The following is a 19,269-nucleotide window of genomic DNA, read 5'->3' on the forward strand; positions in this document are numbered from 1 at the left end:
ACCATGAACCATTTAACTTACACTTTCAGCAGTACTTTAGATATTATGAATGAAAAGTCGGCAACTATGAGCATCGTGGAAGCAAATGTGAGCATTTTGAAAGTACGTGTGAACATTCTGAAGGCAACTGTGAGCATTTTGAAGATGAGCACGAACCATTATGTAGGCAACTATGAGCTCTTTGTCCGCAATTATGAACGAAAAGTCGGCAACTATGAGCGCTTTGACGGCACCTGTGAGGCCTTGGTCGGCAATTACGAACGAATGGTCGGCAACTATGAGCACTTATTTTTTAAGTCTGAGCATTCTGACGGTTTGTGTGAGGAATCTGACGGCAACTGTGTGCCTTTCGACAGCAACCATGAACCATTTAATTTACACTGTGCGTAGTAAGTTAGATATTATGAATGAAAATTCGGCAACTATGAGCATCGTGGAAGCGAGTGTGAGCATTTTGAAAGTACGTGTGAACATTCTGAAGGCAACTGTGAGCATTTTCAAGATGAGCACGAAACATTATGTAGGCAACTATGAGCATTTTGACGGCACCTGTAAGGCCTTGGTCGGCAATTACGAACGAAGGATCGGCAACTATGAGCAATTTTCTACAAATCTAAGCATTCTGACGGCTTGTGTGAGGAATCTGCAACCAACTGTGAGCCTTTTGACAGCAACCATGATCGATTTAACTTACAATATTAGCAGTAAGTTAGATATTATGAATGAAAAGTCGGCAACTATGAGCACCGTGGAAGCGTGTGTGAGCATTTTAAAAGTACGTCTGAACATTCTGAAGGAAACTGTGATTATTTTGAAGATGAGCAAGAACCATTATGTAGGCAACTATGAGCCTTTTGTCCGCAAATATGAACGAAAAGTCGGCAGTTATGAGCGTTTTACGGCACCTGTGAGGCCTTGGTCGGCAATTATGAATGAAAAGTCGACAAATATGAACGTTTTGACGGCTATTGTGGCCTTGACCGGCAATTATGAACGAAAAGTCGGCAACTATGAGCACTTTTTCTTTAAATCTGAGCATTCTGACGGCCTGTGTGAGGAATCTGACGGCAACTGTAAATCTTTTGACAGCAACGATGAACGTTTTAACTTACACTGTGAGTAGTAAGTTAGATATTATGAATGAAAAGTCGGCAACTATAAGCATCGTGGAAGCGAGTATGAGCATTTTGAAAGTATGTCTGAACATTCTGAAGGCAAGGCTGAGTGTTTGAGGATGAGCACGAACCATTATGAAGGCAACTATGAGCCCTTTGTCCGGAATTAGGAAAGAAAAGTCGGAAAGTAGGAGTGTTTGGCAGCACCTGTGAGGCCCTGGTCGGCAATTATGAATGAAAAGTCGTCAAGTATGAGAGTTTTGACGGCTACTGCGAGTCCTTCGTCGGCAAATATGAACGAATGGTAGGCAACTATGAGCACTTTTTCTTCTAATCTGAGCATTCTGACGGCTTGTGTGAGGAATATGACGTCAACTGTGAGTCTTTTGACAGCAACCATGAACCATTTAACTTACACTATCAACAGTATGTTAGATATTATGAATGAAAGTCGGCAACTATGAGCATCGTGGAAGCAAGTGTGAGCATTTTGAAAGTACGTGTGAACATTCTGAACGCAACTGTGAGTATTTTGAAGATGAGAACGAACCATTATGTAGGCAACTATGAGCCCTTTGTCCGCAAATTTGAACGAAATTCTGGCAACTATGAGCGTTTTAACGGCACCTGTGAGGCCTTGGTTGGAAATTAGGAACGAATGGTCGGCAACTATGAGCACTTTTTCTTTCAATCTGAGCATTCTGACGGCTTGTGTGAGGAATCTGACGGCAACGGTGAGCCATTTGACAGCAACCATGAACGATTTAACTTAAAATATCAGCAGTAAGTTAGATATTATGAATGAAAAGTCGGCAACTATGAGCACCGTCGAAGCGTGTGTGAGCGTTTTAAAAGTACGTGTGAACATTGTGAAGGCAACTGTGAGTATTTTGAAGATGAGAACGAACCATTATGTAGGCAAATATGAGCACTTTGTTCGCAATTATGAACGAAAAGTCGGCTATTATGAGCGTTTTGACGGCACCTGTTAGGTCTTGGTCGGCAATTATGAACGAAAAGTCAGCAACTATGAGCGTTTTGAGAGCAACCGTGAGGCCTTGGTCTGCAATTATGAACGAATGGTCGGCAACTATGAGCACCGTGGAAGCGAGTGTGAGAGAGTGTGAGCATTTGAAAGTACGTGTGAACATTCTGAAGGCAACTGTGAGTATTTTGAAGATGAGCACGAACCATTATGTAGGCAATTATGAGCCCTTCGTCCGCAATTATGATCGAAGAGTCTGAGAATATGAGCGTTTTGACGGCACCTGTGAGGCCTTGGTCGGCAATTGTGAACGAATGGTCGGCAACTATGAGCACTTTTTCTTTAAATCTGAGCATTCTGACGGCTTGTGAGAGGAATCTGACGGCAACTGTGAGTCTCTTAACAGCAACCATGAACCATTTAACTTACACTGTGAGTATTAAGTTAGATATTATGAATGAAAAGTCGACAACTATGAGCACCGTGGAAACGAGTGTGAGCATTTTGAAAGTACGTCTGAAAATTCTGAAGGCAACTGTGAGTATTTTGAAGATTAGCACGAACCATTATGTAGGCAACTATGAGCTCTTTGTTCGGATTTATGAAGGAAAAGTTGCTAAATATGAGCGTTTTGACGGCACCTGTGAGGCCTTGGTCGCCAATTATGAACGAATGGTTGGTAACTATGAGCACTTTTTCTTTAAATCTGAGCATTCTGACGGCTTGTGAGAGGAATCTGACGGCAACATTGAGCCTTTTGACAGCAACCATGAACCATTAAGCTTACAATATCTGTAGTAAGTTAGATATTATGAATGAAAGTCGGAAACGATGAGCACCGTGGAAGCGAGTGTGAGCATTTTGAGAGGACGTCTGAACATTCTGAATGCAAGTGTGAGTGTTATGAAGATGAACACGAACCATTATGTAGCCAACTATGAGCTATTTGTCCGCCAATATGAACGGAAAGTCGTCAATTATGAGCGTTTAGACGGCACCGGTGAGGCCTTGGTCAGCAATTATGAACGAAAAGTCGGCAACTATGAGGGTATTGACGGCTACTGTGAGGAATTGGTCGGCAATTATGAACGAATGGTCGAAAACTATGAGCACATTTTCTTTAAATCTGAGCATTCCGACGCCTTGTGTGAGGAATCTGACGGCAACTGTGTCTTTTGACAGCAACCATGAACCATTTAACTTACACTATCAGCAGTATGTTAGATATTATGAATGAAAAGTCTGGAACTATGAACATCGTGGATGCAAGTGTGAGCATTTTGAAAGTACGTATGAACATTCTGAAGGCAACTGTGAGTATTTTGAAGATGAGCACGAACCATTTTGTAGGCAACTATGAGCCCTTTGTCCGCAATTATGAACGAAAAGTAGGCAACTATGAGCGTTTTGACGGCACCTGTGAGACCTGGGTTGGCAATTATGAACCAAAAGTCGGCAAATATGAGCGTTCTGACGCCTACTGTGAGCCCTTGATCGGCAATTATGAACGAATGGTCGAAAACTATGAGCACTTTTTCTTTAAATCTGAGCATTCTGACGGCTTTTGTGAGGAATCTGACGGCAACTGTGAGTCTTTTCACAGCAACCATGAACCGTTTAACTTACATTATCAGCAGTATGTTAGATATTACGAATCTAAAGTCGGCAACTATGAGCATTGTGGAAGCGAGTGTGAGCATTTTGAAAGTACGTCTGAACATTCTGAAGGCAACTGTGAGTATTTTAAAGATGAGCAAGAACCATTACGTAGGCAACTATGAGCCCTTTGTCCGCAATTATGAACGAAAAGTCGGCAACTATGAGCGTTTTGACGGCACCTGTGAGACCTGGGTTGGCAATTATGAACCAAAAGTCGGCAAATATGAGCGTTTTGACGGAAACTGTGAGCCCTACGTCGGCAATTATGAACGAATAGTCGGCAACTATGAGCATCATAAAAGCGATTGTGAGCACTTTGAAAGCACTCTTGAACATTGTGACGCCAACAGCGAGTATTTTAAAGATAAACATTAAAAATTGTTTTTAACTGTGAGCCATATATTCGCAATTATGAACGAAAAGTCGGCAACTATGAGCGTTTTGACGGCAACTGTGAACACTACGTCGGCAATTATGAACGAATAGTCGGCAACTATGAGCATCATGAAAGCGAGTGTGAGCACTTTGAAAGCACGCGTGAACATTGTGACGCCAACAGCGAGTATTTTGAAGATAAACATTAAAAATTATGTTTTCAATTGTGAGCCCTATATTCGCAATTATGAACGAATAGTCGTGAACTATGAGCGTTTTGACGGCAACTGTAAGCCCTACGTCGGCAATTAAGAACGAAAAGTCGGCAACTATGAGCGTTTTGACGGAAACTGTGAGGATTGGGTCGGCAATTATGAACAAAAAAGTCGGCATTTACCTTACACTATCAGCAGTATGTTAGATATTATGAATGAAAAGTCAGCAACTATGAGCATCGTGGAATCGAGGGTTTGCATTTTGAAAGTACGTGTGAACATTCTGAGCACCCTGGAGGCCCCTGTCGGCAATTATGAACGAAAACTCGGACATTATGAGCGTTTTCACGGCTACTGTGAGGTCTTGGTCGGCAATTATGAACGAATGATCGGCAACTATGAGCACTTTTTCTTTAAATCTGAGCATTCTGACGGCTTGTGTGAGGAATGTGACGGCAACAGCGAGCCTTTTGATAGCAACCATGAACCATTTAACTTACACTTTCAGCAGTATGTTAGATATTATGAATGAAAAGTCGGCAACTATGAGCACCGTGGAAGCCAGTGTGAGCACTTTAAAAGTACGCCTGAACATTCTGAAGGCAACTGTGAGTATTTTGAAGATGAGCACGAACCATTATTTAGGCAACTATGAGCCCTTTGTCCGATATTAGGAACGAAAGTCGGCAACTATGAGCGTTTTACGGCACCTGTGAGGCCTTGGTCGGCAATTATGAATGAAAGTCAGCAACTATGAACGTTTTGACGGCTACTGTGAGGCCTTGGTCGGCAATTATGTACAAATGGTCGGCAAGTATGAGCACTTTTTCTTTAAATCTGAGCATTCTGACGGCTTGTGTGAGGAATCTGACGGCAACTGTGAGTTTATTTGACAGCAACCATGAACCATTTAACTTACACTTTCAGCAGTATGTTAGATATTATGAATGAAAAGTCGGCAACTATGAGCATCGTGGAAGCAAATGTGAGCATTTTGAAAGTACGTGTGAACATTCTGAAGGCAACTGTGAGCATTTTGAAGATGAGCACGAACCATTATGTAGGCAACTATGAGCCCTTTGTCATCAATTATGAACGAAAAGTCGGCAACTATGAGTGTTTTGACGGCACCTGTGAGGCCTTGGTCGGCAATTACGAACGAATGGTCGGAAACTATGAGCACTTATTCTTTAAGTCTGAGCATTCTGACGGTTTGTGTGAGGAATCTGACGGCAACTGTGAGCCTTTTGACAGCAACCATGAACCATTTAACTTACACTTTCAGCAGTATGTTAGATATTATGAATGAAAAGTCGGCAACTATGAGCATCGTGGAAGCAAATGTGAGCATTTTGAAAGTACGTGTGAACATTCTAAAGGCAACTGTGAGCATTTTGAAGATGAGAACGAACCTTTATGTAGGCAACTATGAGCCCTTTTTCCGCAATTATGAACGAAAAGCAGGCAAATATGAGCGTTTTGACGGCAGCTGTGAGACCTTGGTCGGCAATTATGAACGAATGGTCGGCCACTATGAGCACTTATTCTTTAAATCTGAGCGTCCTGACGGCTTGTGTGAGGGATCTGACATCAACTGTGAACCTTTTGACAGCAACCATGAACCATTGAACTTACACTATCAGCACTAAGTTAGATATTATGAATGAAAAGTCGGCAGCTATGAGCACCGTGGAATGGAGTATGAGCATTTTGAAAGTACGTCTGAACATTCTGAAGGCAACTTTGAGTAGTTTGAAGATGAGCTAGAACCTTTATGTAGGCAACTATGAGCCCTTTGTCCGCAATTAGGAACGAAAAGTCGGCAACTATGAGCGTCTAGCGGCACCTGTGAGGCCTTGGTCGGCAATTATGTATGAAAGTCGGCAACTATGAACGTTTTGACGGCTACTGTAAGGCTTGGTCGGCAATTATGTACAAATGGTCGGCAACCATGAGCCCTTTTTCTTTAAATCTGAGCATTCCGACGGCTTGTGTGAGGAATCTGACGGCAACTGTGAGTCATTTGACAGCAACCATGAACCATTTAACTTACACTTTCAGCAGTACTTTAGATATTATGAATGAAAAGTCGGCAACTATGAGCATCGTGGAAGCAAATGTGAGCATTTTGAAAGTACGTGTGAACATTCTGAAGGCAACTGTGAGCATTTTGAAGATGAGCACGAACCATTATGTAGGCAACTATGAGCTCTTTGTCCGCAATTATGAACGAAAAGTCGGCAACTATGAGCGCTTTGACGGCACCTGTGAGGCCTTGGTCGGCAATTACGAACGAATGGTCGGCAACTATGAGCACTTATTTTTTAAGTCTGAGCATTCTGACGGTTTGTGTGAGGAATCTGACGGCAACTGTGTGCCTTTCGACAGCAACCATGAACCATTTAATTTACACTGTGCGTAGTAAGTTAGATATTATGAATGAAAATTCGGCAACTATGAGCATCGTGGAAGCGAGTGTGAGCATTTTGAAAGTACGTGTGAACATTCTGAAGGCAACTGTGAGCATTTTCAAGATGAGCACGAAACATTATGTAGGCAACTATGAGCATTTTGACGGCACCTGTAAGGCCTTGGTCGGCAATTACGAACGAAGGATCGGCAACTATGAGCAATTTTCTACAAATCTAAGCATTCTGACGGCTTGTGTGAGGAATCTGCAACCAACTGTGAGCCTTTTGACAGCAACCATGATCGATTTAACTTACAATATTAGCAGTAAGTTAGATATTATGAATGAAAAGTCGGCAACTATGAGCACCGTGGAAGCGTGTGTGAGCATTTTAAAAGTACGTCTGAACATTCTGAAGGAAACTGTGATTATTTTGAAGATGAGCAAGAACCATTATGTAGGCAACTATGAGCCTTTTGTCCGCAAATATGAACGAAAAGTCGGCAGTTATGAGCGTTTTACGGCACCTGTGAGGCCTTGGTCGGCAATTATGAATGAAAAGTCGACAAATATGAACGTTTTGACGGCTATTGTGGCCTTGACCGGCAATTATGAACGAAAAGTCGGCAACTATGAGCACTTTTTCTTTAAATCTGAGCATTCTGACGGCCTGTGTGAGGAATCTGACGGCAACTGTAAATCTTTTGACAGCAACGATGAACGTTTTAACTTACACTGTGAGTAGTAAGTTAGATATTATGAATGAAAAGTCGGCAACTATAAGCATCGTGGAAGCGAGTATGAGCATTTTGAAAGTATGTCTGAACATTCTGAAGGCAAGGCTGAGTGTTTGAGGATGAGCACGAACCATTATGAAGGCAACTATGAGCCCTTTGTCCGGAATTAGGAAAGAAAAGTCGGAAAGTAGGAGTGTTTGGCAGCACCTGTGAGGCCCTGGTCGGCAATTATGAATGAAAAGTCGTCAAGTATGAGAGTTTTGACGGCTACTGCGAGTCCTTCGTCGGCAAATATGAACGAATGGTAGGCAACTATGAGCACTTTTTCTTCTAATCTGAGCATTCTGACGGCTTGTGTGAGGAATATGACGTCAACTGTGAGTCTTTTGACAGCAACCATGAACCATTTAACTTACACTATCAACAGTATGTTAGATATTATGAATGAAAGTCGGCAACTATGAGCATCGTGGAAGCAAGTGTGAGCATTTTGAAAGTACGTGTGAACATTCTGAACGCAACTGTGAGTATTTTGAAGATGAGAACGAACCATTATGTAGGCAACTATGAGCCCTTTGTCCGCAAATTTGAACGAAATTCTGGCAACTATGAGCGTTTTAACGGCACCTGTGAGGCCTTGGTTGGAAATTAGGAACGAATGGTCGGCAACTATGAGCACTTTTTCTTTCAATCTGAGCATTCTGACGGCTTGTGTGAGGAATCTGACGGCAACGGTGAGCCATTTGACAGCAACCATGAACGATTTAACTTAAAATATCAGCAGTAAGTTAGATATTATGAATGAAAAGTCGGCAACTATGAGCACCGTCGAAGCGTGTGTGAGCGTTTTAAAAGTACGTGTGAACATTGTGAAGGCAACTGTGAGTATTTTGAAGATGAGAACGAACCATTATGTAGGCAAATATGAGCACTTTGTTCGCAATTATGAACGAAAAGTCGGCTATTATGAGCGTTTTGACGGCACCTGTTAGGTCTTGGTCGGCAATTATGAACGAAAAGTCAGCAACTATGAGCGTTTTGAGAGCAACCGTGAGGCCTTGGTCTGCAATTATGAACGAATGGTCGGCAACTATGAGCACCGTGGAAGCGAGTGTGAGAGAGTGTGAGCATTTGAAAGTACGTGTGAACATTCTGAAGGCAACTGTGAGTATTTTGAAGATGAGCACGAACCATTATGTAGGCAATTATGAGCCCTTCGTCCGCAATTATGATCGAAGAGTCTGAGAATATGAGCGTTTTGACGGCACCTGTGAGGCCTTGGTCGGCAATTGTGAACGAATGGTCGGCAACTATGAGCACTTTTTCTTTAAATCTGAGCATTCTGACGGCTTGTGAGAGGAATCTGACGGCAACTGTGAGTCTCTTAACAGCAACCATGAACCATTTAACTTACACTGTGAGTATTAAGTTAGATATTATGAATGAAAAGTCGACAACTATGAGCACCGTGGAAACGAGTGTGAGCATTTTGAAAGTACGTCTGAAAATTCTGAAGGCAACTGTGAGTATTTTGAAGATTAGCACGAACCATTATGTAGGCAACTATGAGCTCTTTGTTCGGATTTATGAAGGAAAAGTTGCTAAATATGAGCGTTTTGACGGCACCTGTGAGGCCTTGGTCGCCAATTATGAACGAATGGTTGGTAACTATGAGCACTTTTTCTTTAAATCTGAGCATTCTGACGGCTTGTGAGAGGAATCTGACGGCAACATTGAGCCTTTTGACAGCAACCATGAACCATTAAGCTTACAATATCTGTAGTAAGTTAGATATTATGAATGAAAGTCGGAAACGATGAGCACCGTGGAAGCGAGTGTGAGCATTTTGAGAGGACGTCTGAACATTCTGAATGCAAGTGTGAGTGTTATGAAGATGAACACGAACCATTATGTAGCCAACTATGAGCTATTTGTCCGCCAATATGAACGGAAAGTCGTCAATTATGAGCGTTTAGACGGCACCGGTGAGGCCTTGGTCAGCAATTATGAACGAAAAGTCGGCAACTATGAGGGTATTGACGGCTACTGTGAGGAATTGGTCGGCAATTATGAACGAATGGTCGAAAACTATGAGCACATTTTCTTTAAATCTGAGCATTCCGACGCCTTGTGTGAGGAATCTGACGGCAACTGTGTCTTTTGACAGCAACCATGAACCATTTAACTTACACTATCAGCAGTATGTTAGATATTATGAATGAAAAGTCTGGAACTATGAACATCGTGGATGCAAGTGTGAGCATTTTGAAAGTACGTATGAACATTCTGAAGGCAACTGTGAGTATTTTGAAGATGAGCACGAACCATTTTGTAGGCAACTATGAGCCCTTTGTCCGCAATTATGAACGAAAAGTAGGCAACTATGAGCGTTTTGACGGCACCTGTGAGACCTGGGTTGGCAATTATGAACCAAAAGTCGGCAAATATGAGCGTTCTGACGCCTACTGTGAGCCCTTGATCGGCAATTATGAACGAATGGTCGAAAACTATGAGCACTTTTTCTTTAAATCTGAGCATTCTGACGGCTTTTGTGAGGAATCTGACGGCAACTGTGAGTCTTTTCACAGCAACCATGAACCGTTTAACTTACATTATCAGCAGTATGTTAGATATTACGAATCTAAAGTCGGCAACTATGAGCATTGTGGAAGCGAGTGTGAGCATTTTGAAAGTACGTCTGAACATTCTGAAGGCAACTGTGAGTATTTTAAAGATGAGCAAGAACCATTACGTAGGCAACTATGAGCCCTTTGTCCGCAATTATGAACGAAAAGTCGGCAACTATGAGCGTTTTGACGGCACCTGTGAGACCTGGGTTGGCAATTATGAACCAAAAGTCGGCAAATATGAGCGTTTTGACGGAAACTGTGAGCCCTACGTCGGCAATTATGAACGAATAGTCGGCAACTATGAGCATCATAAAAGCGATTGTGAGCACTTTGAAAGCACTCTTGAACATTGTGACGCCAACAGCGAGTATTTTAAAGATAAACATTAAAAATTGTTTTTAACTGTGAGCCATATATTCGCAATTATGAACGAAAAGTCGGCAACTATGAGCGTTTTGACGGCAACTGTGAACACTACGTCGGCAATTATGAACGAATAGTCGGCAACTATGAGCATCATGAAAGCGAGTGTGAGCACTTTGAAAGCACGCGTGAACATTGTGACGCCAACAGCGAGTATTTTGAAGATAAACATTAAAAATTATGTTTTCAATTGTGAGCCCTATATTCGCAATTATGAACGAATAGTCGTGAACTATGAGCGTTTTGACGGCAACTGTAAGCCCTACGTCGGCAATTAAGAACGAAAAGTCGGCAACTATGAGCGTTTTGACGGAAACTGTGAGGATTGGGTCGGCAATTATGAACAAAAAAGTCGGCATTTACCTTACACTATCAGCAGTATGTTAGATATTATGAATGAAAAGTCAGCAACTATGAGCATCGTGGAATCGAGGGTTTGCATTTTGAAAGTACGTGTGAACATTCTGAGCACCCTGGAGGCCCCTGTCGGCAATTATGAACGAAAACTCGGACATTATGAGCGTTTTCACGGCTACTGTGAGGTCTTGGTCGGCAATTATGAACGAATGATCGGCAACTATGAGCACTTTTTCTTTAAATCTGAGCATTCTGACGGCTTGTGTGAGGAATGTGACGGCAACAGCGAGCCTTTTGATAGCAACCATGAACCATTTAACTTACACTTTCAGCAGTATGTTAGATATTATGAATGAAAAGTCGGCAACTATGAGCACCGTGGAAGCCAGTGTGAGCACTTTAAAAGTACGCCTGAACATTCTGAAGGCAACTGTGAGTATTTTGAAGATGAGCACGAACCATTATTTAGGCAACTATGAGCCCTTTGTCCGATATTAGGAACGAAAGTCGGCAACTATGAGCGTTTTACGGCACCTGTGAGGCCTTGGTCGGCAATTATGAATGAAAGTCAGCAACTATGAACGTTTTGACGGCTACTGTGAGGCCTTGGTCGGCAATTATGTACAAATGGTCGGCAAGTATGAGCACTTTTTCTTTAAATCTGAGCATTCTGACGGCTTGTGTGAGGAATCTGACGGCAACTGTGAGTTTATTTGACAGCAACCATGAACCATTTAACTTACACTTTCAGCAGTATGTTAGATATTATGAATGAAAAGTCGGCAACTATGAGCATCGTGGAAGCAAATGTGAGCATTTTGAAAGTACGTGTGAACATTCTGAAGGCAACTGTGAGCATTTTGAAGATGAGCACGAACCATTATGTAGGCAACTATGAGCCCTTTGTCATCAATTATGAACGAAAAGTCGGCAACTATGAGTGTTTTGACGGCACCTGTGAGGCCTTGGTCGGCAATTACGAACGAATGGTCGGAAACTATGAGCACTTATTCTTTAAGTCTGAGCATTCTGACGGTTTGTGTGAGGAATCTGACGGCAACTGTGAGCCTTTTGACAGCAACCATGAACCATTTAACTTACACTTTCAGCAGTATGTTAGATATTATGAATGAAAAGTCGGCAACTATGAGCATCGTGGAAGCAAATGTGAGCATTTTGAAAGTACGTGTGAACATTCTAAAGGCAACTGTGAGCATTTTGAAGATGAGAACGAACCTTTATGTAGGCAACTATGAGCCCTTTTTCCGCAATTATGAACGAAAAGCAGGCAAATATGAGCGTTTTGACGGCAGCTGTGAGACCTTGGTCGGCAATTATGAACGAATGGTCGGCCACTATGAGCACTTATTCTTTAAATCTGAGCATCCTGACGGCTTGTGTGAGGGATCTGACATCAACTGTGAACCTTTTGACAGCAACCATGAACCATTGAACTTACACTATCAGCACTAAGTTAGATATTATGAATGAAAAGTCGGCAGCTATGAGCACCGTGGAATGGAGTATGAGCATTTTGAAAGTACGTCTGAACATTCTGAAGGCAACTTTGAGTAGTTTGAAGATGAGCTAGAACCTTTATGTAGGCAACTATGAGCCCTTTGTCCGCAATTAGGAACGAAAAGTCGGCAACTATGAGCGTCTAGCGGCACCTGTGAGGCCTTGGTCGGCAATTATGTATGAAAGTCGGCAACTATGAACGTTTTGACGGCTACTGTGAGGCTTGGTCGGCAATTATGTACAAATGGTCGGCAACCATGAGCCCTTTTTCTTTAAATCTGAGCATTCCGACGGCTTGTGTGAGGAATCTGACGGCAACTGTGAGTCATTTGACAGCAACCATGAACCATTTAACTTACACTTTCAGCAGTACTTTAGATATTATGAATGAAAAGTCGGCAACTATGAGCATCGTGGAAGCAAATGTGAGCATTTTGAAAGTACGTGTGAACATTCTGAAGGCAACTGTGAGCATTTTGAAGATGAGCACGAACCATTATGTAGGCAACTATGAGCTCTTTGTCCGCAATTATGAACGAAAAGTCGGCAACTATGAGCGCTTTGACGGCACCTGTGAGGCCTTGGTCGGCAATTACGAACGAATGGTCGGCAACTATGAGCACTTATTTTTTTAAGTCTGAGCATTCTGACGGTTTGTGTGAGGAATCTGACGGCAACTGTGTGCCTTTCGACAGCAACCATGAACCATTTAATTTACACTGTGCGTAGTAAGTTAGATATTATGAATGAAAATTCGGCAACTATGAGCATCGTGGAAGCGAGTGTGAGCATTTTGAAAGTACGTGTGAACATTCTGAAGGCAACTGTGAGCATTTTCAAGATGAGCACGAAACATTATGTAGGCAACTATGAGCGTTTTGACGGCACCTGTAAGGCCTTGGTCGGCAATTACGAACGAAGGATCGGCAACTATGAGCAATTTTCTACAAATCTAAGCATTCTGACGGCTTGTGTGAGGAATCTGCAACCAAATGTGAGCCTTTTGACAGCAACCATGATCGATTTAACTTACAATATTAGCAGTAAGTTAGATATTATGAATGAAAAGTCGGCAACTATGAGCACCGTGGAAGCGTGTGTGAGCATTTTAAAAGTACGTCTGAACATTCTGAAGGAAACTGTGATTATTTTGAAGATGAGCAAGAACCATTATGTAGGCAACTATGAGCCCTTTGTCCGCAAATATGAACGAAAAGTCGGCAGTTATGAGCGTTTTACGGCACCTGTGAGGCCTTGGTCGGCAATTATGAATGAAAAGTCGACAAATATGAACGTTTTGACGGCTATTGTGGCCTTGACCGGCAATTATGAACGAAAAGTCAGCAACTATGAGCACTTTTTCTTTAAATCTGAGCATTCTGACGGCCTGTGTGAGGAATCGGACGGCAACTGTAAATCTTTTGACAGGAACCATGAACGTTTTAACTTACACTGTGAGTAGTAAGTTAGATATTATGAATGAAAAGTCGGCAACTATAAGCATCGTGGAAGCGAGTATGAGCATTTTGAAAGTACGTCTGAACATTCTGAAGGCAAGGCTGAGTGTTTGAGGATGAGCACGAACCATTATGAAGGCAACTATGAGCCCTTTCTCCGGAATTAGGAAAGAAAAGTCGGAAAGTAGGAGTGTTTGGCAGCACCTGTGAGGCCCTGGTCGGCAATTATGAATGAAAAGTCGTCAAGTATGAGAGTTTTGACGGCTACTGTGAGTCCTTGGTCGGCAATTATGAACGAATGGTAGGCAACTATGAGCACTTTTTCTTCTAATCTGAGCATTCTGACGGCTTGTGTGAGGAATATGACGTCAACTGTGAGTCTTTTGACAGCAACCATGAACCATTTAACTTACACTATCAACAGTATGTTAGATATTATGAATGAAAGTCGGCAACTATGAGCATCGTGGAAGCAAGTGTGAGCATTTTGAAAGTACGTGTGAACATTCTGAACGCAACTGTGAGTATTTTGAAGATGAGAACGAACCATTATGTAGGCAACTATGAGCCCTTTGTCCGCAAATTTGAACGAAATTCCGGCAACTATGAGCGTTTTAACGGCACCTGTGAGGCCTTGGTTGGAAATTAGGAACGAATGGTCGGCAACTATGAGCACTTTTTCTTTCAATCTGAGGATTCTGACGGCTTGTGTGAGGAATCTGACGGCAACGGTGAGCCATTTGACAGCAACCATGAACGATTTAACTTAAAATATCAGCAGTAAGTTAGATATTATGAATGAAAAGTCGGCAACTATGAGCACCGTCGAAGCGTGTGTGAGCGTTTTAAAAGTACGTGTGAACATTGTGAAGGCAACTGTGAGTATTTTGAAGATGAGAACGAACCATTATGTAGGCAACTATGAGCACTTTGTTCGCAATTATGAACGAAAAGTCGGCTATTCTGAGCGTTTTGACGGCACCTGTTAGGTCTTGGTCGGCAATTATGAACGAAAAGTCAGCAACTATGAGCGTTTTGAGAGCAACCGTGAGGCCTTGGTCTGCAATTATGAACGAATGGTCGGCAACTATGAGCACCGTGGAAGCGAGTGTGAGAGAGTGTGAGCATTTGAAAGTACGTGTGAACATTCTGAAGGCAACTGTGAGTATTTTGAAGATGAGCACGAACCATTATGTAGGCAATTATGAGCCCTTCGTCCGCAATTATGATCGAAGAGTCTGAGAATATGAGCGTTTTGACGGCACCTGTGAGGCCTTGGTCGGCAATTGTGAACGAATGGTCGGCAACTATGAGCACTTTTTCTTTAAATCTGAGCATTCTGACGGCTTGTGAGAGGAATCTGACGGCAACTGTGAGTCTCTTAACAGCAACCATGAACCATTTAACTTACACTGTGAGTATTAAGTTAGATATTATGAATGAAAAGTCGACAACTATGAGCACCGTGGAAACGAGTGTGAGCATTTTGAAAGTACGTCTGAAAATTCTGAAGGCAACTGTGAGTATTTTGAAGATTAGCACGAACCATTATGTAGGCAACTATGAGCTCTTTGTTCGGATTTATGAAGGAAAAGTTGCTAAATATGAGCGTTTTGACGGCACCTGTGAGGCCTTGGTCGCCAATTATGAACGAATGGTTGGTAACTATGAGCACTTTTTCTTTAAATCTGAGCATTCTGACGGCTTGTGAGAGGAATCTGACGGCAACATTGAGCCTTTTGACAGCAACCATGAACCATTAAGCTTACAATATCTGTAGTAAGTTAGATATTATGAATGAAAGTCGGAAACGATGAGCACCGTGGAAGCGAGTGTGAGCATTTTGAGAGGACGTCTGAACATTCTGAATGCAAGTGTGAGTGTTATGAAGATGAACACGAACCATTATGTAGCCAACTATGAGCTATTTGTCCGCCAATATGAACGGAAAGTCGTCAATTATGAGCGTTTAGACGGCACCGGTGAGGCCTTGGTCAGCAATTATGAACGAAAAGTCGGCAACTATGAGGGTATTGACGGCTACTGTGAGGAATTGGTCGGCAATTATGAACGAATGGTCGAAAACTATGAGCACATTTTCTTTAAATCTGAGCATTCCGACGCCTTGTGTGAGGAATCTGACGGCAACTGTGTCTTTTGACAGCAACCATGAACCATTTAACTTACACTATCAGCAGTATGTTAGATATTATGAATGAAAAGTCTGGAACTATGAACATCGTGGATGCAAGTGTGAGCATTTTGAAAGTACGTATGAACATTCTGAAGGCAACTGTGAGTATTTTGAAGATGAGCACGAACCATTTTGTAGGCAACTATGAGCCCTTTGTCCGCAATTATGAACGAAAAGTAGGCAACTATGAGCGTTTTGACGGCACCTGTGAGACCTGGGTTGGCAATTATGAACCAAAAGTCGGCAAATATGAGCGTTCTGACGCCTACTGTGAGCCCTTGATCGGCAATTATGAACGAATGGTCGAAAACTATGAGCACTTTTTCTTTAAATCTGAGCATTCTGACGGCTTTTGTGAGGAATCTGACGGCAACTGTGAGTCTTTTCACAGCAACCACGAACCGTTTAACTTACATTATCAGCAGTATGTTAGATATTACGAATCTAAAGTCGGCAAATATGAGCATTGTGGAAGCGAGTGTGAGCATTTTGAAAGTACGTCTGAACATTCTGAAGGCAACTGTGAGTATTTTTAAGATGAGCAAGAACCATTACGTAGGCAACTATGAGCCCTTTGTCCGCAATTATGAACGAAAAGTCGGCAACTATGAGCGTTTTGACGGCACCTGTGAGACCTGGGTTGGCAATTATGAACCAAAAGTCGGCAAATATGAGCGTTTTGACGGAAACTGTGAGCCCTACGTCGGCAATTATGAACGAATAGTCGGCAACTATGAGCATCATAAAAGCGATTGTGAGCACTTTGAAAGCACTCTTGAACATTGTGACGCCAACAGCGAGTATTTTAAAGATAAACATTAAAAATTGTTTTTAACTGTGAGCCATATATTCGCAATTATGAACGAAAAGTCGGCAACTATGAGCGTTTTGACGGCAACTGTGAACACTACGTCGGCAATTATGAACGAATAGTCGGCAACTATGAGCATCATGAAAGCGAGTGTGAGCACTTTGAAAGCACGCGTGAACATTGTGACGCCAACAGCGAGTATTTTGAAGATAAACATTAAAAATTATGTTTTCAATTGTGAGCCCTATATTCGCAATTATGAACGAATAGTCGTGAACTATGAGCGTTTTGACGGCAACTGTAAGCCCTACGTCGGCAATTAAGAACGAAAAGTCGGCAACTATGAGCGTTTTGACGGAAACTGTGAGGATTGGGTCGGCAATTATGAACAAAAAAGTCGGCATTTACCTTACACTATCAGCAGTATGTTAGATATTATGAATGAAAAGTCAGCAACTATGAGCATCGTGGAATCGAGTGTTTGCATTTTGAAAGTACGTGTGAACATTCTGAAGGCAACTGTGTGTATTTTGAAGATTAGCACGAACTATTATGTAGGCAACTATGAGCCCTTTGTTCGCAAATATGAACGAAAAGTCGGCTATTATGAGCGTTTTGACGGCACCCTTGAGGCCTCTGTCGGCAATTATGAACGAAAACTCGGACATTATGAGCGTTTTCACGGCTACTGTGAGGTCTTGGTCGGCAATTATGAACGAAGGGTCGGCAACTATGAGCACTTTTTCTTTTAGTCTGAGCATTCTGACGGTTTGTGCGAGGAATCTGACGGCAACTGTGAGCCTTTTGACAGCAACCATGAACCATTTAACTTACACTGTGCGTAGTAAGTTAGATATTATGAATGAAAAGTCGGCAACTATGAGCACGGTGGAAGCGAGTGTGAGCACTTTAAAAGTACGTCTGAACATTCTGAAGGCAACTGTGAGTATTTTGAAGATGAGCACGAACCATTATGTAGGCAACTATGAGCCCTTTGTTCGCAAATATGAACGAAAAGTCGGCTATTATGAGCGTTTTGACGGCACCCTTGAGGCCTCTGTCGGCAATTATGAACGAAAACTCGGACATTATGAGCGTTTTCACGGCTACTGTGAGGTCTTGGTCGGCAATTATGAACGAATGATCGGCAACTATGAGGACTTTTTCTTTAAATCTGAGCATTCTGACGGCTTGTGTGAGGAATGTGACGGCAACAGCGAGCCTTTTGATAGCAACCATGAACCTTTTAACTTACACTGTGAGTAGTAAGTTGGATATTATTAATGAAAGTCGGCAACTATGAGCACCGTGGAAGCAAGTGTGAGCATTTTGAAAGTATGTCTGATCATTCTGAAGGAAACTGAGTATTTTGAAGATGAGAACGAACCATTATGTAGGCAACTATGAGCCCTTTGTCCGCAATTATGAACGAAAAGTCGGCAAAAATGAGCGTTTTGACGGCACCTGTGAGGCCTTGGTCAGCAATTATGAATGAAAGTCGGCAATTATGATCGTTTTGACGTCACCTGTGCGGCCTTGGTCAGCAATTATGAACGAAGGGTCGGCAACTATGAGCACTTTTTCTTTTAGTCTGAGCATTCTGACGGTTTGTGTGAGGAATCTGACGGCAACTGTGAGCCTTTTGACAGCAACCATGAACCATTTAACTTACACAGTGCGTAGTAAGTTAGATATTATGAATGAAAAGTCGGCAACTATGAGCACGGTGGAAGCGAGTGTGAGCACTTTAAAAGTACGTCTGAACTTTCTGAAGGCAACTGTGAGTATTTTGAAGATGAGCACGAACCATTATGTAGGCAACTATGAGCCCTTTGTTCGCAAATATGAACGAAAAGTCGGCTATTATGAGCGTTTTGACGGCACCCTTGAGGCCTCTGTCGGCAATTATGAACGAAAACTCGGACATTATGAGCGTTTTCACGGCTACTGTGAGGTCTTGGTCGGCAATTATGAACGAATGATCGGCAACTATGAGGACTTTTTCTTTAAATCTGAGCATTCTGACGGCATGTGTGAGGAATGTGACGGCAACAGCGAGCCTTTTGATAGCAACCATGAACCTTTTAACTTACACTGTGAGTAGTAAGTTGGATATTATTAATGAAAGTCGGCAACTATGAGCACCGTGGAAGCAAGTGTGAGCATTTTGAAAGTATGTCCGATCATTCTGAAGGAAACTGTGAGTATTTTGAAGATGAGAACGAACCATTATGTAGGCAACTATGAGCTCTTTGTCCGCAATAATGAACGAAAAGTCGGCAAAAATGAGCGTTTTGACGGCACCTGTGAGGCCTTGGTCGGCAATTATGAACGAATGGTCGGCAACTATGAGTACTTTTCCTTTAAATCTGAGCATTCTGAC

This window comes from Thermobia domestica, chromosome 6 (assembly GCF_964235325.1).
Source record: "Thermobia domestica chromosome 6, izTheDome1.hap1.1, whole genome shotgun sequence".
Lineage (NCBI taxonomy): Eukaryota > Metazoa > Arthropoda > Insecta > Zygentoma > Lepismatidae > Thermobia > Thermobia domestica.